Here is a 15778-nt window from a genome sequence, read left to right as displayed (position 1 = left end):
GGCTGGTCAGTGCCTGGATGGAAAATGACCTGGGAACATGTCACATGTATGCTGCCTTGGGTTTCTATGATGAAAGAAAGGTGGGGTATATGTGCAATAAATAAAAAAATAAATAAACATGGCAGGGAATGGGTCAGATAAAGAGTGTGGTATAGTGGTTAGAGTGTAGGCTTAGGACCAGGGAGGACCAGGTTCCATTGGAGCCATCCAGTGTAGCTGATTCAGGGCAGACAAAAGGAGGCCCTTCACATAGCACATAGTCAAACTATGGAATTGTCAGTCTTTGCCAGCCAAGTTGAAATAGTTCACATTAGCAATAAAGTAATAAACAGATAACGGCCAGTGGCCAGGTCATAAACCTGTCAGGCTTGAGTTGAGGAGGAGTGGCCAGCAAACACAGCAAGCGTTGAAAGAGATTGCAAGAGCCGAGACAGTGCAGAACAGACGAGTCCTTGGGCAGTCCAAGTGTCAAGGTACCAGAGATCCAATCAGACAGGGTGAGGTTGAAGGCATGGGGTCACAAGCAGGGCTGGTGACTATCTGACATGGGAGTCTCATGTTGTTTCCAGCAAGAGCACAAGCCACTCACTGTCTTTTAAGCTCAGCATCTGAGGCCAGGTGTTTGCAATCAGTCTTCCCCCTTGCAAGAGCTTGCGGTTCTTAAATGGGCCAGCTGCCTTTGTTGTTCCAAGACCCATTGGCGTTTGCTCTCTGCTGGGGTTGGAGTAGCTTCCTGGTCCTACTCTAAATCTGACAGGAGGGTTCCAGCAGGGGTCTGAGGGCCATCTTATGCTGCCTGTCTGCTCATCCTTTCCCCTGGGTCTGAGGTCTCTTTCTTCATCCTCTGGTGAGTCCTCTGAGGGAGTCATGACAGACATTGCCTTCCACAAAGTGTAGTGATGGCCATCAGCTTGGATGGCTTTAAAAGGGGGTTAGACAAGTTCATGGAGGATAAGGCTACCAATAGCTACTAGTCATGATGGCTGGGTACTACTTCCAGTATCAGAGGCAGAATGCCTCTGGATGCCTGTTGCTGGGAAGCATGAATGGGGAGAGGGCTCTTGCGCTCGAGTCTGGCTTGCAAGGGTTCCCACAGGCATCTGCTTGGCCACTGTGAGAACAGGATGCTGGACCAGATGGCCTTTGGCCTGATCCAGTCGGGCTGTTCGTAAATCACTTTTAAGCTTAAAGTGCCAGTGAGGCCTGTGTCAGAATTAAAACCCTCTTGCACAATGGTCATATAACGGTGTGAGCGTTTGGCCACAACAACTTTCTCAGCTCCATGGAATGGACCGAACAGGCATAGCTTTGACATCCACATGTGTAACCTGCTTCCTGGGCTTGACAAAGCATGAAAAGCTGATCTCAAGTCTGGTTCTCTGAGGCAGGTATCCCCATGAGCCAGTGAGAATGCTGAGAAGGGGGGAAATAACGAATCAGGAAATGGACTCCTCTAAGGCCCGCCCTCCATGTTCTCTGAGGAGGATTCTGAGGGGAATTTGGAGAGGAGATTCTGGGAGAAGGGCTTGTCTTTTTAGTCCAGTGTGGAAGTGAACTGGCTGCTGCTTCCTTAATAAAGTTGTCACCAACCAGAGGCCACCTCCATTTGCCACTCTAGACCAGAGACCTGTCAGGCTCAGTGACAAACAAGAGCTACAATTTCTAGAGTGGTTTAACAGTCATTCCTTCTTCCCAGGAAACTCTGAGAATTGTAGCTCTGTGAGGGGAATAGGGGTCTCCTAGCAACTCTCAGCTCCCTTAACAGACGTCAATTCCCAGGATGCCCCGGGGCAAGCTATGGCTCTTAAAAGTGGTTAAACACTGCTTTAACTGTATAGTGCTGAAAGGGCTTAGATCTTTATGTCTCCCCCAGATAGGAAGACTTCCCCCCCCCCCAGAGTCCTTCCACAGTGCCAGGAGAAGGGTTTCTTAGGAGCCATCAAAGAGAAAGAAAATGGTTTTGGTAGGAGTTGTGATGCAATATGACAGGATCCTTCCAGGGGAGGGAAGGGGTAGCAATTTTAAAAGCCCCCCCCTTTTTCTTTTTTTAAATAGTTTTATTTGTGCATTTTCAATAATAAATACAATCTTACTCAGAAGAACCCCTAACTCTTCCCCTCCCCCCCGACATTCGATGTATATATATATATATATATAATTCACAAAGAGGTAAGATATTTAACAAGTTATGTGTAAATCTTGCAGTCAATTGCAGGCTTTAGTTAATGTCATGCTCACTCCAGAGATTGCCATGAGTTGACTTTGTTTTCCACACAGACCCAAGATTTGTCTTCCTGTGAGTTTTTCTGTTGGTGTTGAAGGGACTGATACTTTGATCAATTCTTTTGAAAACAAGATGGTTGGTCTGGAAATGGCATCTTGTTTCTGGTAACAGAACTGCCAGTCAGTGTAGAGAATTCAGAGGTAAATCGTTGGTCTGACTTAGGTTACGTTCCTCTGTTCCTCTGCTTTACAGATTTCCTCTGGTTTCAAGACCTCCAGAACGCTGGACTTGATCCCACAAAGCAAAGGGCTATGGATGCACCAAAAAGTGAGGAAAAAGACTGCTGATGAGATGAGTGTAATTTTGTTGTTGTTGTTATATGCCTTCAAGTCGATTACGATTTAGGAACTTACAGAAACTGTGGGGGAAAGTGACTATGTTATGCTTGCGTTCTTTATTTTAAAGGAAGCAAAAGCTGAGAGTAGCCATATGTGTACCCTGGACTTCAGGAAAGCTGATTTTAATAAATGCAGAACAATAATAAGAACGAGTCTATGGCAAGCGACCCTAATGAGAAAAGGAGATGGGTGGGAGTTTCTAAAAAAGGAAATTCTAATGGTACAATCACAAACAATGGCAACAAAGAAAAAAGGGGGAAGTCAGCAGAAGAAGCCAGTGTGGCTTCACAAAAAGCTTGACGATGACCTGAAAACAAAAAAGAACATATAACAGGAAATGGAACGAAGGCCAGGCCACAAAGGAAGAGTACAGACAGGTAGCACAGAATTGCCGGGATGGTGTCAGGAAGGCTAAAGCTGAGAATGAGCGGGGGTTAGGGAAGGATGTTAAATGCAACAAAAAAGCTTTCTTCAGGTACATCCATAGTAAAAGACAGAAAAAAGAAATGTTGTTACAGCTACTCAGTGATGATGGCAAAATCAAAATGAAGGAAAATGGCAAAATCAAATAAAAGGCAGTAGTGCTCAATTTCTACTTTGGTGCAGTCTTCTCCAAAAGAGGATCTATGACCCTCCTGGCAAGCGTACAGTTGAAGGGGCAAGATTGGAGCTTGAGGTTAATTGAAATGGTCAAGGAATACCTAATCACTTTGAATGAGTTAAAATCTTTAGGGACAGATGAATTGCATCTGAGAGTATTGAAGGAACTGGCTGAAGAAATCTCGGAACCACTGTTTATTATCTTTGCGAAATCATGGAGGATAGGTGAAGTGTTGGATGACTGGAGGAGGGTCAATCTTGTCCCTGTCTCAGAGCTTGGAAGTAATTCTTTACAAGTAACAAATTTCTTGTAACGTATTACTGTTTTGAGGAACGAGTGGGTGATTCTTTACATTTTGATTGTACTAGAACTAGGAGTAATTTTATTACTTTTGTGGAGTAATTGTCATGTTTCCAGCATTACTTTTGGGCATTACTTTGGGGGGGGAAGCAGGGGAAGTCTTCTGCCCCTCTGATTTGTGGATGAAAATCATGTGCCTCAAACTAGGCTTCTGTGCAGCGTTGCTCTTCCCTCATGCTCTGTGAGTGCGTAGGAGGTGACGAGGGAGGAGGTGGAGAGTGAGATGAGGTGGAGTGGAGAAAACAATTGTTTTAAAAAATGGATGGTTGTGGAGAAGAATGGAGTGGAGGGAGAAAGGAGCTGGAGGGCAAGATAATGGATAAAGGAGGAGGCAGCAGCAGAATGGAGATAAAGAACTGTGGAGGTGAAAGATGACAACGTGTGTGTGTGTTTGTGAATACTGTATTTGCACATGGCACACAAAATGGCCTCCACCACCCTCTCTGGCTACTGTGCTGCATTTGCAGTATTTTTTTTGCACCTCAGGGGAAAATGTTTGCTTGGGTGAGTGTCCCTTAGTTGGTGGCAGGGCAGGGTCCAGGAGGTGGTTAAGTGAGAGAGATTATGCTGGCTGGCTGATTGGGGGGGGGTTGCACTTGGTTTGACGTGCAGAGATCTGAGCTGTGGCCTCTGCCTCCCTCCCCACCTCCCTTACCGGAGGAGAGACCACTATTGCTATCTTATGGATAAAAAGAATTATTCTACTACCTGTCGTGTTCAGGTTGGGACTCAGGAACCAGACCACTTGGTGAAAGCAATTCAGTTTTTATTAGTGTAATATCCAAACAAAGGCTACGCCGTCTCATGAACTGGAACAGCAAAACATAACCTGCAACATGGAAGAGAGTTGACAGAGCAAGGGACTAGCATTCCCACTGTGTCTTAAGAAGGGGGCAATCTTGCGCGAATTCTCTCACTCCGCCTCAATGTGCTTTCATCCACCTCCCGTCTCTGCTCCCCCTTCTTTTGCCGCCTCTTTTGCTGTCGCCTTGTTCGTGGAGAAGGGGGAGCTACTGCCCCCTCCCCTTCTGAGGAATCTAACTCCGGTATGGGGGAAAGGGGGGGGGCAATGCCTGGATCAGGAGGAGGTTGAATTCCCCCTCGCCCTCCCTCCTTCTTTAACTCTTCTGAGAGGAGAGGGGGAGGAGGTGTGGGAAGCTCACAGGGAGAAACTGTGTCTGTTGGAACTTCAAGGCCTTCAGTCCCAGACAGCTCTATCTCGGAGATTCCCTCCCCCTCTTCTGTGCTTTTTTCACACAGCTCTGGCCAAATGACCCCCTCCCTTTCCTCATATTTTTTTTTTTAATAAGTTTTATTCAATTTTTTCAAAAGACAAACAAAACAAAGTCAAAAAACATAACAATACAACAAAAAAAAATAAAATAGTTGACTTCCGATTTGTCGCAGATCAGCTATAAGTATATAATATATATCAAACCTGTTCCTTAATATATACATACAGGATCACTTTTCTCCATAGGTTATCTTAGTTAATCGTCAAATCCCAATATCATCATTTTATTTTGATCTTTCAACAAAAAGTCTAAGAGAGGCTTCCATTCCTTAAGAAATGTGTCTGTCGATTTTTCTCTAAGTAAGCATGTCAATTTATCCATCTCTACTAAGTCCATTAATTTCAATAGCCATTCTTCCGTTGTTGGTGTTGATTCCATTTTCCACTTTCGTGCATATAATAATCTTGCTGCTGTAATCATATATAATATTATTCTTCCATATTTCTTTTCTATTTGTTTATCCATATAACCCAATAAAAAAAATTATGGTTTTGACTGAATATTTATCTTTAGAATTTTTTGCATCATCCTACCTATCTGTGCCCAAAATGATTTTGCCTTTTTACACAGCCACCACATATAATAAAATGATCCTTCTTGTTGTTTACATTTCCAACAAACATTAGAAACATTACTATACATTTTTGACAACTTTTCTGGAGTCATGTACCAACGGTACATCATTTTATAGCAATTTTCTTTAAGATTATAGCATAGTGTAAATCTCAAGCCTTTTTTCCACATATTTTCCCATTGATCCATTTGTATGTTATAACCAAAATTTTTTGCCCACTTTACCATACACTGTTTTACTTGTTCTTCCTCCATATCCATTTTCAGTAAGAGTTTATACATTTTCGCAATTGTATTTTCATCATTTGTACACAAACCTATTTCAAAATCAGATTTACTTATTTCAAACCCATACATTTTCTTGTCCATTTTATATCTTTCTAACAATTGTAAATAGGCAAACCATTGAGAACTATATCCTTCCTTTATCAGTTGTTCTCTCTCTTTCATTATATATTCTCCATGTACATTTTCTAATAGTTCTTGATAAGTTAACCATTTCTCTTTTCCAGCCATTTATCTTCTGTTAAAACGCTTCTTGACTTGAGACACATAATGGTATTTTTGAATAAAACCTTGGTTTATATCTATTCCATATTTTCAACAGAGGACGTCTTATAAAATGATTATTAAAGTCTACATTTATTTTTACTTTGTCATACCATAGATATCCATGCCATCCCCACTTCAGGTTATGGCCCTCCAAATCCAATAGTCTTTTATTCCTCAATAAAATCCATTCCTTTATCCAGACTAGACAGCAGGCAGCAAAATAAAGTCTCAGATTTGGTAATCCCAGTCCTCCTCTTTCTTTGGCGTCTTGTAGTAGTTTAAATTTAACTCTTGGTTTTTTTCCTTGCCATACAAATTTAGAGATATCTTTTTGCCATTGTTTAAAAGGTAAATCAGAGGATATTACAGGTATTGTTTGAAACAAAAACATCATTCTCGGTAATACATTCATTTTTATCACAGATATTCTACCTAATAATGACAATTGTAGTTTATCCCATCTTAGCAGATCTTTCTTAATCTCTGTCCATAATTTTTCATAATTATTATGAAACAACTTTGAATTTTTATTTGTCATAATGATACCTAAATATTTCAACTTTTTCTCTGTTGTAAAATCTGTCTTGTCCATTAACTCTTTCTGTTCCCTTAAAGTTAAATTTTTCACCAACATCTTTGTTTTTTGATTGTTGATCTTAAATCCTGCTAACGGTCCAAATTCTTTTAATTTGTCCATCAATACATTAATTCCTTCCAAAGGGTTTTCTAATACAATTATCAAATCATCAGCAAATGCTCTCAATTTATATTCTTCTTTTTTTATCTTTAATCCCGAAATCCTTTTATCTTGCCTTATATCTCTAAGCAGCACTTCTAAGACCAGAATAAATAAAAGGGGAGATAAAGGACATCCCTGTCTTGTACCCTTTTGTATTTCACATGAATCCGTTAAATCTCCGTTAACAATTATCTGAGCCTTCTGAGATGTATAAATCGATCTAATCCATTTTATAAAATTGTCTCCAAAATCCATTTGCTCCAAAACCTGAAACATAAATTTCCAATTCAAATTATCAAATGCTTTTTCAGCATCTAAAAAAATCAAAGCTGCTTGTTTATCATTTAGTTGTTCTAAATATTCCAACACATTCAAGACATTCCTGACGTTGTCACGTAATTGTCTTTTAGGTAAAAACCCTGATTGATCTTCCTGGATAAATTGTTGCAATATTATTTTCATTCTTTCTGCCAAGATCATTGTAAAATTTTTATAGTCATTATTCAATAGAGATATCGGCCGATAATTTTTTGTTTTAGTTAAATCTTGCTCCTCTTTAGGTATTAATGTTATGTTAGCATTTTTCCAACTATCCGGTATCTTTCCCTCTTGCAGAATAGAATTCATTGTATACTGTAAAGGTAGCAAGAGTTCTTCCTCCAAACATTTATAGTACATTGCAGATAACCCATCTGGTCCTGGTGCCTTTCCTAATTTAATTTTGTTTATAGCTTCAGATATCTCTCTTGACGTGATAGGGCCATTAATAGCTTGTCTCTGAAAGTCTGTAATTTTAGGCAAACTCTGTTTAGATATATACTCTTCTATTTTTTCAGATGGGATTTCCTGACACTTGTACAATGTTGAATAATATTGATGAAAAATCTATTTGATTTTTACATTATCTGTCAGCATCTCATCTCCTTCTTGTATCTTTAAAATAATATTTTTTTGACGTTCTTTTCTTAATTTATATGCTAACCATTTCCCCGGTTTATTTGCAAATTCAAAAGTCCTTTGTTTAGCAAAATTTAGTTTCCTTTCAATTTCTCTGTCAGCATTGATACTTGATTCTGTAACATTTTAATTTGATTTACAATAGAAACTTTAGTTGGATTCTTTTTAAATTCTTCCTCTTTCTGTTTTATTTCTTCCAAAATTAATTGCATTTTTTGTTGTTTCTTTTTTTTTAATTCAGAGTTACATTTAATAAAATATCCCTTCATAAATGCCTTACTTGTATCCCAAACGATATTTTCATTTGTTCCTTTATGTAAATTATATTCAAAAAACTTTTAATTTCTTCTTACATTCTTGTACTACTTTGTCATTCTGTAATAAAGATTCATTTAGTCTCCATCTAAATCCAAGATTTTTTTTTTTAAAAGTTAATATCACAGGATTGTGGTCCGAAAAAGTTTTTGGTAATATATCCATTTTAAAAATATCCTTCGCTAGAATTTTAGACATCCAAATCATATCAATCCTCGAGAATGTTTTATGTCTTTCTGAAAAATAAGTAAATTCCTTTGCGTTATCATTTATATATCTCCAGGTAACCACCAATTCTAAATTTTCCATCAGTTCAAAGCAAATCTTCGGTAATTTACCCTGTGTCTCTTTAATATTTTTTTCAGAAAGTCTATCAATTTTTGGTGAGATTACCCCATTCCAATCACCCATGACGCACCAATGATCATATGAAAACTCTGACAATTTTTCCATAAGTCCTGTGTAAAACCTTGTTTTATCTTCATTGGGGGCATAAATACCCACTATCAAAATTTTTATGCCCTGTAAAGTAATTTCAACCCCCACAAATCTACCACTATCATCCAGTAATATCAATTTAGGAAACAATTGTGGGTTAATGTAAAGAACAACTCCATTTTTTTTTTTGGTCCAGCCGAAATAAATTCTTCACCCAAATTTTTACAAATCAAATATTTGGAATCTTTCTTCTTAATATGAGTTTCTTGTAAACAAATTATATCCAATTTTAATTTTTTCAAATAATGAAACACTTTCTTTCTCTTCTGCGCCGTGTTGGCTCCATTTATATTCCAAGTTAGATATTTGTAATCCATCTTTAAGCGTGTATTTTAAAATGTGCCTGATGCTCCCTTTAATCCATCATCTTCCTTCCCCTCCTCTGCATGTTCTTGTTGACTTTGTTTCCCAGGAATTATATCCATATCTTTGAGTTTATCTTCTTCCATGTCTTTTGAAGCTTTTCTCAAGAGATCCCTTGCTTTTTGAACAGTATTCAATCGATATTTCTGTTGTCTGAATGTAAAAATCACTCCTTCTGGAACATCCCATCTAAATTGAATTTTGCATTGCTTAAGTTTTTCTGTAAGGAAAGCATATTCTTTTCTCTTACGTAAAAGTCTAATAGGAATTTCTTTCATCACCAGTATTTCCTTACCATCAATTTTAAAGGTATTGTTGAAGTGTTGTTGTAGTACCATATCTCTGGTCGTCTTCTTTATAAAGTGAACAAGCACATCTCTTGGAATTTTTTTTCATTGTTGCATATCTGGAATTAATTCTATAAACTTTATCTATTTCAAATTTCTTCCGATCTTCATTCAAATCCAGAAATTTTACTAAAGCATTAACAATTTTATCTCTGATGTCTTCACCTGTTTCCTCAGGGATTGCACAGAATCTCAAACAATGTTCTTTATTTCTTAATTCAATCACAGCCATGTAGTCCAATTTTTTTCTAATTCCAGATTTAATATATCTGTTCTATTCTCCAAGATTTGTACCTTTTCTTTAGTATTTCTTGCATCCTCCTTTATTTGCCCAATTGTCCCTTTAATCTCATCCACTTGCGTTTTAATATAGTCTTTTATATCTATCAATTCAGTTTTCATTTCCTGTTTTATATCACTAATCCCTTCCATTATTTTTTGAAACATATCTGGGGGTATAGCCCCTTCCTGTGGATCAATTGAACCTCTTCGCTCCTGAGCCTTAGCTGTTTTTCTAGTTGTCATTCTCAAAAGAAGACTTTAATTTCTGATATTAACCGCTGTTCCAAAACCTAGAGGCAGTCTATTTCTTTTTTTTTTCCTCCACCAACAAAAGAGTTAATATTCCAGGCCTGTTATTATAGTCCGGCCAGCACAGCACAGTTCTTATCTACGTCCAGGAATGCAAAACAATTCTGGTTCACAACACCAAGCGATTAGTAACATATACGAACAGCAGATTCGTCCAAAAAGAAATAGTCCAAGGAGAAAAATAGTCCAAAATATATTTCCATCAAATAATAATTACCTCTCATCCGTTTTTAAACTTTAAAACTCCAAATTCAGGCCAGCTTTTTGTCGTAAAAAATAAATAAATATATATATATATATAAATTGTTTACATTTTCTTTCTTCCTTAATTATATTTAAAAGAGAAAAAGTATGACTCACCCAGATTTCTCAGTTGCTGATTCGTAAACAAATCCCTTTTATTGTAGTAATTTAAGCCAAATGATAAGATTTAGACAGAAGTAGGCTCGCTGGTTAAGAACGTTTTTAAGAAGAAAAAAAACGCTTCGCTTTTTTCCAGTACAGCTTGCTGGAAGTCCTGACTCCATCTTCAGCCGATCGGCATGCCTTCTTATCTCAGGGATTTCCTGATCAATTCCAGCAGCCGACAGCTCAACGAAGTCCTGTGGAAAATCTGATCGGTTCTCCTATACCTTGGAGAACATTTAAGCCAGTCAAAGTTTCCTCTTGGCTGGCTTTTAAACTGAAAAAAGCTTCCTCTGAGGCAGAGATCTCTCAGAGACAATCACCAGCTGAGCACTCACTTCCGGGAAGCCCCTTTCCTCATCTTCTGAAACATTAGGGTCCCAATCCTGCATCCTGACATACCTCTGTGTATGTGTGTTTATTTTTAATATTGTTTTAGGCTACTTAGATGTGAAGCAGCCAAGGCCAGCACCTTGTAGGCATTTTTTTTAAAAAGTAACTGAAATGTAATTGTAGTGATTACTTTTGAGAAAAAGTAATCAGTTACTTTCAGATCAATTGCAATTGTAATGGTAATTACTACTTTTTTGGGCCATATAACTGTAACTGTAATTTCTGACTTTTTGAAAGTAACCTTCCAAGCTCTGCCCTGTCTTCAGAAAGGGCAAAAAGGAGGCACCTGGCAACTACAGACCAGTCAGCCTAACATCGATCCCTGGGAAAATTCTGGAGCAGATTATAAAGCAGTCAGTCTGTAACCACCTTGAAAACAATGCACTGATTCCTAGAAGCCAACATGGATTTGTCAAGAACAAATCCTGCCACACTAATCTTATCTCATTTTTTGATTGGGTAACCTCCCTGGCAGACTGTTGGAATACTGTGAACATAATATAACTTGACTTCAGCAAAGCTTTTGACAAAGTGCCCCACGATATTCTGATTAGCAAGCTAGCTAAATGTGGACTGGCTGGAGCAACTATCAGGTGGATCCACAGTTGGCTACACAATTGTACTTAAAGTGTGCTTATCAATGGGCGGGATATAAATTTAATAAACAAATAAAATAAATCGAGCAGGGGGGAGGGGAACCTTTGGCCTGCCAGATGTTGCTGAACTACAATCAGCCTCAGCAAGCATGGCTAATGCCCAGGGATGATGGAAGTTGTAGTTCAGCAACATCTGGAGGGCCAGAGGTTTCCCATATCTGGTGTAGAGAGACCTAGGGTTCATAACCTTGTCCCCCAAACCCCGGAGATAGCCTTTTGTGGCTGTGTGATAACATGCTAATTATAATCCAGCAGTAATTAAAATAATTACAAGGCCTGTGAGTAACTGATGGACAATGGCAAGCAATTTCGTGAGGGGCACCGTGTAGACAAAATTACAGGAGTAACTAAATGGGCCTTACAGCTTGCAGACCATCTACTGAGGGCCTTATAAGTGGCCTGCATTGGGGTGGGCAAAAGGCAGATTGGGATCTACTGGCAGATCCCCGGTTGATCTTCAGTAGACTCTTCCAATTGGTTAACAATAGCAATACCAAAATGGTATTTTTGTTCTAACTTAGGCTGTTAGTATCCCTGACATGTGGTGACTAAGTATAGATTTGTATTCATATACAGTATGCAGTAGTCGGCTCATGGGGTGGAATAAGCAAGTGGAGCTTCACCTCAGCCACTATTTTGCATTTGGCTGCATCCCCAACAAACCATTATTTTACACCTGACTCCAGTTAAACATTGGCCCCCTAGTAAAACAACACGAAGTAGATTTTGAATGCCTAAAGTCTGCCCACACCTGGTCTATATTATGATCATCACAGGGGCTCGGCCTCCTTGTGGCAAATTTCCCACTCTTTGGTTTTATCATTAAGAATAACTTGCCATATGAATGCCAGAGAGCCTTAAAGGGAAGTGCAGCAGTTAACTCTTGGTGTGCGATGGAGTTAACTTCATCAGCCATGGAGTAAAAAATGTTTTTGATTATGCATGTTACACTGAACACAGGTACAAGCTGTCCCTACACATGTACATGTTTGTATGAAGAGTGTGCACGTCAGTTTGTACAGCTGAACTTTTGTGAACACAGACTGTACACTTGTTGAATGATGCATGTGAATAGCAGCATGAGTGTATTAATTATGAATGTACACAGGCACACAGATTGCACAGTCGTTGAATGCAATGTGTGAACTGTCCAACAGGACCTGCTATTTAGTCATGAGCTTCTTAGACTGAGATGAAACGTTACAGCAACAACAAGGCTGCCCGTGCAAATCACAAGCTTGTGCTTGTTGTCCCCCAACATCCAGAGATACTCGTCTCAGTTTAAGGCACTTTCAGATAACCAGTTTGTTGAGCATTTATCCTGATTTATTTGCAGGGAAATTAGATGATGATGGCTATTTAATGACCATTTGTCCTTATTTGTTTGTGGGAAGGTTATATGATGTTGCATCACAAGAAGTGTTATTCCACACTTTCCAGGACATTTCCTCATCACTTTCCTTAGTTCAAAAAGTCCAATCTTTTGGAGAAGCAGGTTTGTTGCACAAAAACTCCCAATCATGTATAATTGCATAATTGCACAACCTGACTTGGGCGGTATGTGATTGAACCCCACCTGGCAATAGCAACAGTCTGGAAGTGCCCTTAGCTTGCTGACATCTGTGCCCTGGAACCAGAGAAGTTTAGAAGTGGATTAGCAATTTCAGGGATCTTGCGGATTCTGTCATCCTATGCATATCAATAGAACATGCTTACATTAACTGTATGTATAGAAATAAGTTAACTCAGTGTTGGACTGTAGTCTTAGTATATAGCAAATAACTTTTTTATTAGCCCTTTGTAAATAAAATAAAATCCATTATTTCAGTGTACCATTTAGGTAAATCGGAATGCTGGAAGTCAGGTTTTGAGTGAGTCCTCTGTTGGACAGGCTCCTTCAGGGGCTGTTGTAAATCTCGCAACTGGATCTAGAGGCAACCTAAACAAACCACAAGGCATCACAAACTCCTCCACTCTTTTTAAACACAAAATATTCTTTTTATTTGTCACCGAAGGCTACACATGGTCACTTCTGAGATTTTTTTTGTCTTGATTTTTGTTTTCTAGAAGGTATCTACATCTGCAGGTATTTACAGGCTCGTCGTATTTACACAGTCAAGAATACAGTGTTAGAAACACAAAGTGTTGAGAGAGAGGGAGAGAGAAAATATATATAAAAAGAATTAGTTCCAAACATCAGGAAACTACACACACTGTAATGAGAACAAAATATCCAGTGCTGGGATTAATGATTTAAGAGAAAAAAGTCCTTTTCAAACTGGTAGCTGTGTTCAGAAGTTCTCATGTTGTATAAAGCATATTCTTCTTTGTACCATGAGGGGGGAAAGTGTTTGGTTATTTCCACAGGGGTCTTAATGGCTTCCTTGCCGGAAAAGCATGGGAAGAGCTAAGGTTCCCCCCTCCATTTGTTCATTCAGGGGTTTGGGGGGTTCTTTTACAAACAACAGAGATGAAGTCTAATTAGTCTGTAGCACTGTGCTATCAGCACAAAAATTTTAATACATGGAGGGGGATGATGTGGGCTTTCCAATGACTTGAGATTCAATATGAGTCCTGGATCAATACCATTAAAACTAATACCACCTCCATCACGTTTACCTTTCTTTAGTAAAGAATATTGAGAGAGAGATCATAGGATGGTATCTGGCAGAGAGAAGCAGAGATGATTGATTAGCATGCAGAGGCTGGAATCCTATACATATATGCTTGGGAGTAGGGATGGGTAGCTCTATCAAGTGCAGTCTCCTTGTTTCTAAGTTTTCCAGTCTTAAATTCAGTTTCCATATTTCCACATCAGTTTGCTTTTTTTTTTTAAAGTTCTCATTAAAATTCATCAGCATTTTAGTGTGAATTTCTACCAATACAGGTTTGTATACAATTTTGCCTAATTTACACATTTTGCAAAGCAATTTCCCCTAATAAATGCATTTTTGTATGTTCTTTTCACTAATGCATGCATTTTAATGCACACTTTACCCAAGTATATGCATTTATGTACACATTACATGACTGGAGAACTGCATTACAAAATTTGGCAGTGTGAATTTTGGGGGATGCTGTGTTTCAATTTGCATATTGTTTTGAAAAGTGCGAATTAGGTAGGTTCAAATCTTTAAATGTGAACTGAATCAAACATCTCCATCTTTACATGAGAGTAAGATTAACTAGACTCAGTGGGACTTATATCTGAGCAGACATGCAAAGGTTTGCACTGTAATACAGCTACTTTTTGTCTCCACACGTTGATCCATCAAGCAGGTTGACCTGTGCATCCAAGAGTGACCACCACCTTGCCTACCTTTTACTCCATGGTGGTATTCAGGAAACGTTCATTGCATCTCAGCCCCATTGAATTAGTGGGGCTCAAGTATTTAAACATGCCCTTCCATTTCACTGATACCAGTGGGACATAGGTTACTGCTAACATTCTCTGGATTTGGCCCTGTGGCCGGAATAATTCATTGTTCTCCCTTTGGTGGGCAGAAAAGACTTCAGTCGTGAGGACAGCAGCAAGATTGCCATAATCCCCAGAAATATGTCCTGAAAAATTGCTCCACCTTTGTGCACAGACCAAGATCAGGAACAACATGCCCTGTGCATAGACAAATATGGAACTGTAATGACATTCCATGTCTTCTGTAGCAGATCTCGAAACGTCTTATCATGAGTGCTCTTCACTACCATGACCAACTGGACCCCCTTTTTCATCTTTTTAATACATTGTCTACCCATCCTTCTCACTGGGCTCTCTTATTAGAAATCTGATTTACATATATGATCTGTGAGATATAAAACAAATAAGCTGTGCTAATTTAACACACCTAGTTCACCTATGTGTAAGTTGCATATTGTATGGCTCTGTGACTTCTTGCTTTGGTGGTGCCTCTATGTTGAGTAACATCTAGTGACCTTTCAAGATCTCCCACGGATCAATATATGTTACCAGGTGCTAATACCAACTTATTGAAAAACACAGCTGAGACCCAGTGGCATGTTTTACCTGCTCAGCAACACGTATGGGTGTCTGTATGAATATTAGTATAGACTTGTACATATACCAAAGCATGGTTTAGGTGCAGTGAAGGGCTAATAGACTGTTAGCATGTATTCAGCAATATGGTCTTTCTATAGACAATATTTGCAGTCATAGAGAACTCTGTTCAGATATGTTCAAGAGGTTAAACGTTATCTGATACATCTCTTCTCCCTTGCTCAGTACAAAACTTGATGTGTGTGTGTGCTTGCATGTATCTTGATCTTAATTGGTTTCATTAACTTGGAGCCAAAACTAAAAAAAGGCATGTTGAAAAATATTTTGTGCCTAAGAACAGTTATAGCACTGTGTGGAAAACTGACTAATTGTGGCTGCAAAGAACTCCAACTCAAACACACTACACGTGGTGAGTTGTTGGAGGGGATACCTGTTCACTTTTCTATCAGATCAGTTATTGAGTTCATCAAAAGGTCTGTTGATGCAGACTCTTGCGGTG

At 38.8% G+C, this 15778-nt stretch overlaps 1 long non-coding RNA gene across 1 annotated transcript; it reads left to right on the top strand.

The window, feature by feature from the left end:
- The first annotated feature begins 708 nt into the window (after nucleotides 1-708).
- LOC133386018 (uncharacterized) lies at nucleotides 709-15566 on the top strand. Its single transcript, XR_009763059.1, has 3 exons — nucleotides 709-847; nucleotides 2477-2551; nucleotides 14544-15566. It is a non-coding gene; the product is annotated as an uncharacterized LOC133386018 (long non-coding RNA).
- Nucleotides 15567-15778: the final 212 nt, after the last annotated feature.

This window comes from Rhineura floridana, chromosome 5, assembly GCF_030035675.1.
Source record: "Rhineura floridana isolate rRhiFlo1 chromosome 5, rRhiFlo1.hap2, whole genome shotgun sequence".
In the NCBI taxonomy this organism is placed as follows: domain Eukaryota; kingdom Metazoa; phylum Chordata; class Lepidosauria; order Squamata; family Rhineuridae; genus Rhineura; species Rhineura floridana.
This window is presented reverse-complemented; position numbering and strand designations above follow the sequence as displayed.